Source organism: Hermetia illucens, chromosome 4, assembly GCF_905115235.1.
Source record: "Hermetia illucens chromosome 4, iHerIll2.2.curated.20191125, whole genome shotgun sequence".
Taxonomy (NCBI): Eukaryota; Metazoa; Arthropoda; class Insecta; order Diptera; family Stratiomyidae; genus Hermetia; species Hermetia illucens.
The window spans coordinates 101,114,022-101,126,525 of record NC_051852.1 but is presented as its reverse complement, the minus strand read 5'-3'; positions in this window follow the sequence as shown (position 1 = coordinate 101,126,525).

Here is a 12,504-nt window from a genome sequence, read left to right as displayed (position 1 = left end):
GATTATAGACGTTTAAATGTCTAGACGATTTCGGACCGATACCGCCGTATTTTATAGACCATGGACTTAACCAAGGTTTATGATTAAATCCATGGAGCTCCCGAAGACATTCCGAAAACAGCAAAATGCACAACTTTTAGATACTTCGAGCTCACTAGGACTGTGCAATGCGACGAAAATCTTTTGGAGATTCATCCATTCTGTGCTCTGAAACTTCCACTATTGTTTCGTTTGTTTGGATGATGTTCTGGTCGCGTCTTCGTCTGAATCTGAGTATTTAAAGCAACTCGAGTGCTTTGCTTAGAAACAGAAGTCCTATAAAGCACCTCCTCGCCAACTTCGGTACTTGAGTTCTGTGAGGATAACGTAATTGCTGATTCATTGTCACATGTTCATAAAAATGAAGATCCCCGCTACTGTTGATTTCATGGTAATCGCAAATACGCAAATGGACGACTTCGAATACACATTTAGCTAGTTTCCTATCTGCGGTTCAACGGCTAGTATAGACTGCGAGAACCTCAAGCGAACGACCAAGACCATATATGTCGCCTGATTTCTGTAAGGAAGTAATTCACGCCGTTTACGATCTTGTGCACCCAGACGGACAACGAATCGGTTAGACGCCGCAAAGTATCTTTATGCGTCCATGAAGGATATTAATTCTTGGACCAGACAGTGTATCGCATGTCAAAAGTAGAAAACTGCAAAACATGTCAGCAAAAAAATAGGGGTGTTCCCTCGGCCCATTAAGCGCTTTTACAAAACCGACATAACCGGTCGGTTTCAAATATTGGACAGGTTCACACAATGGACTGAGGCGATATCTCTGAAAGACATGTTTGCACCATCTTCTGCCGAGGCCATCCTTAGAGAGTCGATTAGGGAACGCAGTTTGAGTCCTCCCTTTTCTCGGAGTTAAAAACTTCGGCTTCACCGAGCAACCGCTTCCTACCCGCTGTGCAATGAGCTGCCCCAAAAATGGGGCAGGACGTTGAAGGCCACAACAATGGCCCAAGATCCTTCTTGGTTGTAAATCCTACGACTCGTTCAACATGGCCTCCGGATAACTAATTGTGAAGAGTTTACTGTAAGCTTCGCTGATCTGGTATACAAGATGAACCTAAGACTTCCCGGTGACCCTGTAGTTGACATTGAGTCGAGCCTTAGCTCCATCATGTGTTCAAGGGCGCAGTACGGAAGCTGAAGCCGCCACCATGCGCTAACCCTGCGAAAAACGTGGCCAATGTGCCAAGGAATCTCAACTTCTGCATTAACGCAGCAATGAATAAATCTGCAGGGAGACCGTCAAGTCCAGCGACTTCATTCCGTTTAAGTGCATGGATGGCCAAGATGATTTCTCTTCTGCTTGGAGCAGTAGTCCGCATCCGCATCTTACTAGTCTAGTCTTTTCATTCACAAGAAGAGAAACTGGATATGACACGATTAAAAATTATGGTGAAGTGTTCTTTCCATTCCTCCAGTTGCTCGTCATCCCGGATGAGAAGTCGACCGTTAACGGTCTTTTCCAGGACCATTGAAAGCTTTGTGGTCACGTTCTTTTGTGATCTGGTAAACACTACTGAAATCATTGCGTTCTGCTGCATCTTGCGCTTCCCTGACCAGCGCAATAGAAAATTTCCTTTTATCACGGCACATGCTATGCTGAACTTCCCGGGATTTTACATCGTAACGCAGTTCAAGCGCGTCACACTCGCCATTATTCGCAGCGATTAATAGACTGTTCTCTGATATCACCTTGGCACTCAGGTCACCCATCATGAACACAATTGCATCTTTAGGAAACCTCTCGTGAACTGCGTGTAATTGTTCGTAGAAAGCATCCTTCTCTACTATATCGGAAATTTCTGTTGGTGCATAGTATTGCACAATTCTCATGCTCTATAACCTGGACCTGAATCTTACAGTCAGAATCAGAAACCGGCTCTAAGGTCAAGAAAGCTCGCCTTGCACAAGCCAGCAGAAGTAACCTGACACTGGATTCGCGTCTGGTACCACTCTGCTTTCCAGAATACATAAGTATGGCAAGAGAGAGCGGAATACTCTCCGCTTAGGCCCAGAATGTCTACGTTATATCGTTGAAATTGCCGTTCAAGTTGTAGAAAGCGGGCATTCTGAGTATTCTCGCTACCGTTGTCGAGGAGCGTCCGCACATTTTAGAAACCGCTGAGCGCTGAGGTCACTTCCCATCCGAGACGTTGTTCACGTTTCGGTAGCAATAGAATTTCAAAATTTATGTTTTTAGAACACAAATTTCTATTGCTTGGTCGCGCTAACGACAAGCAGGGGAGATGTTGCGTGTATTCTTAAGGCCCAACTCAAAAAACAACATTTAGTTAATAACTGCGATCAATACCGTGATTATTTTGGATCACTTTAAAAAAGAACTATGGAAAAGTTGGGAAAGTGTAGTCTATGATTACGCCTTCTAATATTTCTATTCCAATAGCCGCTAAACTCACCCTGTAACTATATGTAGAAAGAAAGTGTTGGGCACTACTGCTCAGAAGTATTACTCATTGTGGCTTCTAAATTTTTTCATTAGTGATACAATCTCAAACAAATAAAAGTCAAGCATTCCAATTTCTAGATATTTTTATAGTTTTCTATTAGAAACCGTTTTACCTGAATTCAATAAAATTTACAACCTCTAATCCAAACGCCTAACGATAACTGGGAACATTTGTAAGATACGATGTTGGTGCTGTTTTAATTGGGATATTTTTAATTGAATGATAGCCTTCGATAGGTTAGTGTAGCAATAAGATAAGAAAATCTAAAAACGACAATATATAGCTCCTTTATGATAACACTTCACATCTATCTTTACCAGAAATAACATCTAAACGAATTTATTTCACGGCTGTATGCACAACACGATGCGCGTAAAAAAGATAGCACACTTGAAAATTTCCGACTACTTTCTAATAATTTAGTTAGTTGGTAAACTTTTCTATAATTAATGTAGTTAGAAAAAGACACATGTCTCTTCACAAATAACGATAATAAAGATTGCAATATCTATGGTAGAAAAAGAAGACGAAGCAGGCCTTGCCTGAGATGGAGCGATACCATAGGTCAGGATGCCAGACAGTTTTTAGGCATATCGAACTGGTGGACTTCGGCGCAAAGCCGGGATGTCTGGAGTTCCTTAGGCAGGCCTAGACCGGATACCGGTTATTGTGCTGTTGATGATGATGATGAACTAACATTCGAGTGAAATATTAAAATTTCATTTATGAAAAATATACTTCACCCCAGCCCTTTTTAAGGTTTTATGTAAAATAAAGCCCTATTAAAATTGGTTTACTATCTGTTTGTCACACGCACTTTTCGTCTTGCGCATAATATTGTAATAGGTGTTGGATAAAATGCATTCACTTTTGCAATACGTTCTGATTATCGGATCCCCATGCATTTACTTGGAGACACAAAGTTATCCTCAAACGCAGAGAAAACAGGGGCGAATCAGAAGAATGCGTGGCAGAATGCACAACGATGGTTGCTATCAAACACTAGGAATAAGCTAGACGTCAAACTTTTCCTGTCAGAATCAAGCAAAAATGCCAAGTTTGACCTGTTGAAAACCAGAAAAACTTGCAAAAGTATAGTATATGGGTTGAGTACTTTGATGAACTACTGAACAACCAGAACATCGGCGAGTTGGAGGTCCCGCAAACTGAAGACGACGGGCAAATACGGCCACCACCAAGTATAGAAGAAACAGTCCGTGCAATTCATCCGCTTAAAAATCATAACTCGCCTGGAGCTGATAGAATTACAGCCGAATTGGTTAAATATGGAGGCGACCAATTACAGCAAGTGGTTCATCAATTTATACTCAAGGTGTGGGACAGCGAATCAATGCCTGACGACTGGCAAAGAGGCATTATCTGTTCCATACATAAAAAGGGAGATATCACGCAGTGCAGAAATTATAGAGGTATCACGTTGCTAAGTACCATCTATAAGATATTCTCCGCTATCTTGCTAGGCCGGATAGCCCCATACGCCCAGAACATGATTGGCCATACCAAAGAGGCTTCACTTCAGGCAAATCAGCAACAGATCAGATTTTCTCTCTGCAGCAAGCGATGGAAAAACTGTTGTAATATGGACATCACTTGCCATGAGAGAGTTCGGTATCCCAACGAAATTGATAAGACTGACTAGGCTGACCCTGACCAATGTGCGAGGCCAGATAAAAGCAACAGGATCACTCTTAAGACCATTCGACATCAACAACGGTCTAAGACAATGGAATGCTCTATCATGCTTTCTTTTTAACCTCGCCCTGGAAAAAGTGATCCGCGATACTGAGATAAATGCGAAGGGTACCATCCTCTTTAAGACCATCCAATTACTGGCCTATGCTGAAGATATCGACATCATGAGAAAAACGATCCGAGACGTGCAAACTGCTTTCATCCAGATCGAGCAGGCGGAGCAAGATTTGGGGCTGCACATCAATGAAGGCAAGACAAAATATGTAATGACAAAGTCAGCACCAAAAACCAACCAACTAATAACATCAAACCGCACTGGTCAAACGGGAAGAATAAGGATAGGAGACTAAAACTAAAAATATATGGTGGCAACGTCAGCACCGAAGACGAATCAACCAACAACATCAAATCGCACTGGTCAAACAGGAAGAATAGAGATAGGAGAATACAACTTTGAGACCGTTGATAATTTCTCCTATCTAGGGTCGAAAATCACAACCGATAACAGCTACGATGATGAAATCCGCGCACGGTTGTTAGCAGCTAACAGAGCCTATTTCAGCTTACAAAAACTGTTCCGTTCGAAACGTCTCACCATAGGATCAAAGCTCTTACTGTACAAGACAATGATTTTGCCAGTCCTCGGAAACTTGGGTTCTTAGCAAGAAAAATTGCAAACTCTTGGCCGCGTTCGCGAGAAGAATCCTCCGAAGAATTTTTGGCCCCCTACATGAGGATGGACGATTCCGTAGCCTACACAATGACGAAATCTATGAGCGATAACATGACCGTCCGGTTGTGGATAAAATCCGGCTCAATAGGCTACGTATGTATGAGGATGATCCAACACGAAAAGTCTATAAGGGCAATATCTATGGTAGAAAAAGAAGACGAGGCAGACCCTGCTTGAGATGGAACGATGGCGTAAGTCAGGATGCCAGGCAACTTTTAGGGATATTGAATTGGTGAACTACGGCGCAAAACCGGGATGTCTGGAGTTCCTTGTTAGGTCAGGCCTAGACCGGATACCGATTGTTGCGCCGTTGATGATGATGACAAGATGATACGTGTCCATCGTGTAATACACAAACAGACAATGGGAGTAGGATTGGTGTTAGTACTAGGTATATAATGCAGTGAATTGGTGTGCGCGGACGTGACACATAAGCTGAGAAAACACACATGAAAACCATCTAAACGCTATCGGCACATCGATACACCACACACCAATGCATTAACCACATACTTCAAACATACATAATGAAATTCTGCACCCATTTGCCGCCGGATTTTCTGGTCTTGTGTATAGTCTTCTTGCTTTAGATCAATCAATTAAAAACATTGTGCGGAAGGTACTAATTAAGCCCTCTCATTTCAAATCCCACATGACTATATCCTGCGAAAAAAATGTTAGATCCCTTTCACAGTTAGGGAGAGAGTTTAAAAATGTCCTCTATAATAGGATGACGGAGGAAAAGCCGAAGCCTGCTGACCGAACAGTCTCATATACGATTCAAATGATACTAAATCCCACGGCCAAATAACAGAGTGGCGAGACAGTGACGGGGAACTTCTAGAGGATCAACAGACACCTAAAAGGAAAAAGACATTCTGGTCGGTCCAATAAACGGAACTAAAAGTTCAGAACAGGGAAAGCATACGCCTTAAGTGCGAATGTCAACCGGTAAAGCGGGATTCAAAAGAAATAAAAACGGTGTACGGACCAAGGTCAAAAGCAGAAAAGAAAACAGGGGAATTCTATTGTACGCGAAGATACTAAAGAGGGTAAAAGCTGACCCCGATCCCGATGTGGGAAAAGTGGACGGCTTTCGCAACTAAGTTACAAATTCGTTTGGGAAGAATGTCGCGGTACTTTGCTAAAAACATAAGCTCCATATAGAATGCAAAGATTTTGATGAAGTGACATCTTAAAAAGAAATCTGCACTGTCTTGAACAACAATTAAAGTTGGAGCAATTTGGAAGAGAATCTATACTGAGTCTGAGAAAATCTCGTGGAGGTATCCAAAAGCCACAATGCGGAAGCCAGTGGACGCAGTGCAGCAGGCGTTGGTCATAGGAAAAGTTGGAATTGAATGAGTTGCTTGCCGACTAATAGCGCAGATCTCCCTAATGAGGTGTTTCAAACGCCTTATATTTGGATACTTTTTGAAGGCGTCCCGCAACGGCTTGATTGCTCCAATCAATACAGACATCCTGCCAAGGAATAGAATAGGAACCCCAAATGCATTTTATGTAAAGGAAAGGAAGATGAGATAACCGACATATCGCCGGAAGTTGTAAATGTTGTAAATGTGTAAGACAATCTTGTTTTTTATGCAAAGGGGCCAAGTTCAAGAGTGATGCAGGTGACTTTAATGCATGGCCCCTCAAGTGGGAAGCAAAGAGACAAACGCAAGGTGCGTTGTTTATTATAAGTATTTGTCCAGTTATCTATAGTATCGACTATTAAATGTTAAATGAATACCTGTCGAAAAGGATGGCCTGCTTGAATTGTAGATCTGACTTTTACCGGTTATGCGCTGAACCATAATATGTTTCAAGCGCTACCAGCGACCTCTGAATTTGGCAGCAATTCCGCGTGCCAACAAAGACGAGCTGTTGGAGATCTGTGGTAGAATAGGCGACAATAAAACAACGGATCTGGGCAGCATACCTATCGTATGTTCCTCAAGATCGGCGATAAATCCGGATCGGGCATATTCGCTGAGTTATTCGAGATGTGCATGTCCGAGGGGATATTTTCTGCACCATGGAAGCGGCAGAAGCTTGTACTTCTGCCTAAGGCTGGTAAACCTCCAGGTGGAACATCCTCCTATATCCCATGTGCTTTCTAGATACTATGGGGGAAATGTTAGAGTGGGAAATTTCCAATAGTTAACTCCCGGTTGTTGAGCGAGGGCGAACGAAAAGGGCACCACCACCACCCATTAGAATCGGGATTTATATTATCACTTCTAAGCCGGCCATCAAATACTTAGGAGGGAAGCCAGATGCAAAGCTCAGGTTTAATCAGCACATAGAGCAACCTCGGAGAAAAGCATCCACCACGAGTATGGCTCTGGCAAGAATGATGTCGAATTTAGGTGGGCGCAGCATACTTGCAAGCTGCTAATAGCCAGGGTGGTGAGTTCCATGCAGTGTATGCAGTGCATTCTATAGAAGAACCAAAGGTATATTCTCCCCCCGGAACTGCCTCAAATGATCCGACATTCGTCATCTCAGGAATGTTGCAGAATCAAATCCTGTTAGACGAGATAGCGTTTATATACATATGTATAACGTTAAGTCCATCTCTCTCTCTTTATCCGCATGGAAAAGGTTTGTAGGTAGATGGTAACAGCAATGGGATCGACTACTCAAAACACGGTTGTTAGACACACAGGTTGATCCATGCCATCAGGGAGTGACTGGAGAAAAGGCATAGGTAAATCAATTATGATCTGACCCAGTGTACAGTTTTAAAGTGGACATTTCACCTGATTTTCCAAACTGCGGTGGGATCCTGAAGGACCCAGTGCACGTCTTCTTTCATTGTCCGAAATTCGTTGAAGAAAGCAGAAACTTAGGAGGAATTCTAGGTGAAATTCCATCTTGCCCCGAGAATGCTAATATACGAGGAGGATTGCGAAGCGGTCGATGATCACATTGATCTAAAGTAAATTGTGAAAAATAGAGCAGGTTAGGAAGCCGCGGTTACGAAGGCGGTGCATAGAAGGAAGGAGAGCTAGCTCCAGGCGTATCCAGGCTAGTGTCTTTTGAAGATTTTCAAAAACAAAACAATATGGGCAGACATGGAACAGATTTTAATAAGGTTTTGTTTCACACAAAACCTTTAAAAAGAGAAAATGTGGATTCACCTCGAAGCGATCATCATTTTCAGCATGGACAGCGTGTCCTAGCCAGACATACTAAGATTAAGTATAAACTGTCCCGAACTTTAAATTTATTGGAAAATGTCGGCATGATCAGAAAGAGCCAAAAAGTGAGTTGATGCTGAAAGGTCCAGGGAGAGCAAAATCAAATGCTTCCGCAGTCAAGGGAAAAATTTATTTTGGTAGAACTTTATTATGCAGTGTAAGGCGAAGTCACTTCTCAGACAAAAATCAGCATTGGCTGCAGTTTAAGCTGGAACTCTTACAGGAGGCACTTGCCTACGACACCGGAGGCGGTGCACGAGATTTTGGGAAGATACTGGATGTCTTTTTGAAACGATATTTCAAACGCTTTCCATACATACAGTCAATCGGCTTTGTATCCATACAAATATATTCTTCCAAGCTTCATGTTGTATGGGTTCGAGGACATGTTGGACAGCTTGGTCTTGAACGCAAAAGGGCGGAAACAAAAAGTCATTGCTGGAGGCCCTAATGCGTGGGATATGGAATGAGAAATTTCGCTGACGAATACAATTAAGCACAGCTTTTACCGCAGTTATAATAGAAATCATATGGGGAAACGATGGTCAGATTAATATCTGATGGTAAGGGGGGTCCAGTTCGTTTGTAGACCTGAGTTCTCTTAGTTCTTCACTAGCTTAACGATATTCTCTGGAATGTCAGTGAACACCGCACGCACCTTGAACAATCCAAGCATTTGGGGACCTACGCGTCTAAGGTGAAGGAGCGTATCTGCAAGTCGGATCAACAAGCAAGCACAAGAAACCTCATGCTAGTTATACGGTAAAGCAAGAGGGACTGCTTCTAATAACTCTATGTAGAAGCAGATATGATAAACCCTTGGAAAACCACCTACAAGATTGCAATGGGAAGATACAAAAAGTCAGAGAGCTTCGCAACTTATATGTCCCGATCTTCTCCTGAAAATGATTGAGGGTGTATTTCTTCATAAGTGTGGTCTCCAGAGACCTTTGGACGTGGTAGCAATAACCGCAGCAACGACGAAAAAGTACTAAAAATTTGCACCGGCATACATACATATACACACCTGGCTCCAAGAACATAAGCAAAAATAAACATTATCCATACGTATAGTATATACCTGAATAGCTCACTGGTTGAATATTAGGCACATAGATGAATTCCTGCCGATCTTTCTAACCAATTGAAACCAGGTGGATAAGATCGATTGTGTAATTAATAAATACTAAATACTTTGTAAGAAACCTTTTTATCAAGTATTATCTATAATCACATATTCAGGTGTGTAATCCAAGGTTAGCGAACTAAAAAAAGAAAAACAAAACCAACTCATAAGTATAGCCCACACGTAGTCATCACACCTGTCCAGTATCAGGTATTTTTCGCACTTTTATATCTTTCAGTGTACACATCGTACTTATACATATGTATGGAGAAAGATTTCCTGTTTCTGAGTTGTAATTTTGAATAAGAAACATTAACCCGATAGGACTTCTATGCTTAAGTCAGCGCTTTTAATCACTTCGATTGATGGTAGGACCATGCGTACGAAGTATCCCCTATTGAGTCATTCACTATCTGTTGTCGAAAAAGTAATTCACCCACAATCCACAATGGGCTAAGATAATACCGGTTTTGATGTGCTCAATAAAGTGCTGGGATATGATTCACGCAAGCAGAGGTTCACATCATTTCACGAGCGATTAATCACCAACCAACCTGAGATAATGATAATGATGCTTACGTTCGATCCGCTGTATTGATAGGGTAGGCAATAAAATTACTCTAGTACTAGCTCTTCATGCTAGAATGCACGTACAGTGAACACCTTTTGATAGGGGAAACTGGTCAGTGACGGTTGGTTTTAGAATTTTATGGGGTTGCTTTTACGTGCTCAATCGATGACAAGTGACCAGACAGCTGTCGACAAAAACAGGTAGATCCTAAGGGCCTATTACCTAACCAAATATTCACTAGTTATTGGTGGCTTCACGGAAAGCATACTGCCAATCTGATATACTCCCTAGTCCCTCAGTAGCCGAGAGAAAAATGTCTTTCATACTCAATAAGGGGGATGTATGGATCTACTAGAATTTTCGCTCAAAACAGTTAGTTGCTAGCTTCTTTATACATTTTTATAAGGACCGGCTGGTTTCATTTATCGAATCTCTATCTAAATCTCATAAACTGATGTCCTTACAAGGTTGACTTGGAGTCTGTCGAAGTTCTTGGTAATGTGCATTCTCAGATGTTTTTAATTGATTTGACTGATAAATAAAATTACAATAGATTATGTTTAGTAATAAATTTATGATACTTACCCCCACCCCACCCAAAATTTGCGTTGTCTCGCTGGTAGTCGTGAATTACCCTATGCGTTACGAGACTCAAAATAGGTTTTTGTAATTCATGTAGATTGAATTGTTTGTTCAGTGTAGCAGCGCAGATTGTGCTACAAATATGACTTCTTCAAGGAACTTTACGATGTATAGTCTAAGAGCTGCTACATGAAAATTTACATGACTCGATGCATGAAAAATTTTAACTGGAAATGGTTGGAATGTTGTCGGCGAAGTAACAGCCGAACAGTCAGAAGGTCTACTGGAAGACTAAGGCTTGGGTGGACTGTCAAACTTGTCAAATTTTGGAATCAAATTGACTCCAGGACGGCAAAATTTTTGCATTCATATAGAGTGAAAACCCACAAATACAGAACAATAATATCAAAAGGCTAAGTGGAAGATAAAAGGCTGTCAGAAGGCTTAAAGTTGCAAGAAACGCGTAAAATTTGAATATTCAAAAGTACTTTGATAATTCGCATTTTGAAGGTGTTTCAAAATTACCAAACAAACTGTATTTCAACCGATTTCTCATGTAATTCTAAGCAAAAAAATATTGAGTTATTTTTTTTTCGATTTCTTAACCTTCTTCTTAAGCTTCCACAGGCATTTTAATTTCTAAAAAAAGTAGCCGTTGAGACTCGCTTGCTTACTTCCTTGCCAGTTAGTTCGGGAAAATAGTTCGGGCCCTTTGACACTTTGCTCCTTCATATTTCATGAGCCTTCACTCCAACGTATCTGAAGTTGCTTCGGGGAGGCCTCTACCACCCACCACCAATAAAACCGTCAAAGTCAATATAAAACGACAGAAGTTATATTTATAATTGGTTTAACATTACTGTTTCACCGTAGCCGGTACTAAGCTTGTTTGTGAAAGGCGGAGGGATGGATAGCTTCAATCTGAATGGCTGTAGGCCACCGCAACGTCTCAGGGGGTAGGTGAGGGAAGTGCAGGAACTCTGTAGTTTTGCACAGTACTCACTCACGAAGCTATCACTACAATTGGTAGTTAAGTATCAAATGCAAATCCATTCAATGAGAAGTGGGCTGAGAAAATGAAATCCTTTGTCATCCGCACTTACTACGAAATAACGGCAGGAGCCGAGTGAGGGTTGTTCGAAATACGCTAACATAACTCTGCAGTGGGTTGCAGACAATTACCGCTTTATTACTGGCAGCGACACAATCCGGGCCATTGTCAGGGAGTTTGTTTGACTTGAGGTCAACGTGGCAACTGGTGACCAAGAATCGATACGGCAGAGGCGGCGGCATCAGCAACACCACACCACACAGCAGGCAACAGTTTTAGTACTCACCGAAGCACTTTTCTTCACTGTCCGGCTAAAGTCTCCGGCTGAGGTTTGGGACGAATTCCAAAGAGGGTGTATAGAATTTTCGGAAATTGATCCTGTGCATGGACCAGGTATTCGCAGGATCTATGCATCTCTAGCAATTCCGAGAATTCTATTTCAAATCAATGATGAGTTTGCGCCTAGGCTGCTGCATCTACAATCACTGTGTATTGTAGTGCAATTATGGCTATCAGATGGCACAGTCAGAAGATACGTTTGCATGCTATTGGTTTTCGTGACCAAAGAGATCCACCATGGAAAATTCTTCTGGAACATCGGCGTGACTAATTATAGCAGGACATTGCTAGGCTAATTAAAATTACAATGAATCTCAACAGAGCGCCTAGACAGCGCAGTTTTCGGTAACGGAAGCGAAAAAATATTGAAGTGGACTTTGGGCGTTACCCGCCCAGCATACTGAGCATGCTGATTAGATTACTGATAAAGGCACCCTCGTGTAGCCACACCTGGCATGAATTTTGTGGATGTTACCGAAGAAGAGTTTCTTTGAGCGGCTCGAAGAACTGGAGGGGTTCAGGTCTGGATTGTATGCAGAATTTCTGGTATAAAAAGTTCAGTTTAGGCGCAATCACTGTCAGTGGCAGTGGCCTGCCCCGAATTGACCGATCTAAATATCTCGGGTCTATCTGCTATCAGGCAATGGAG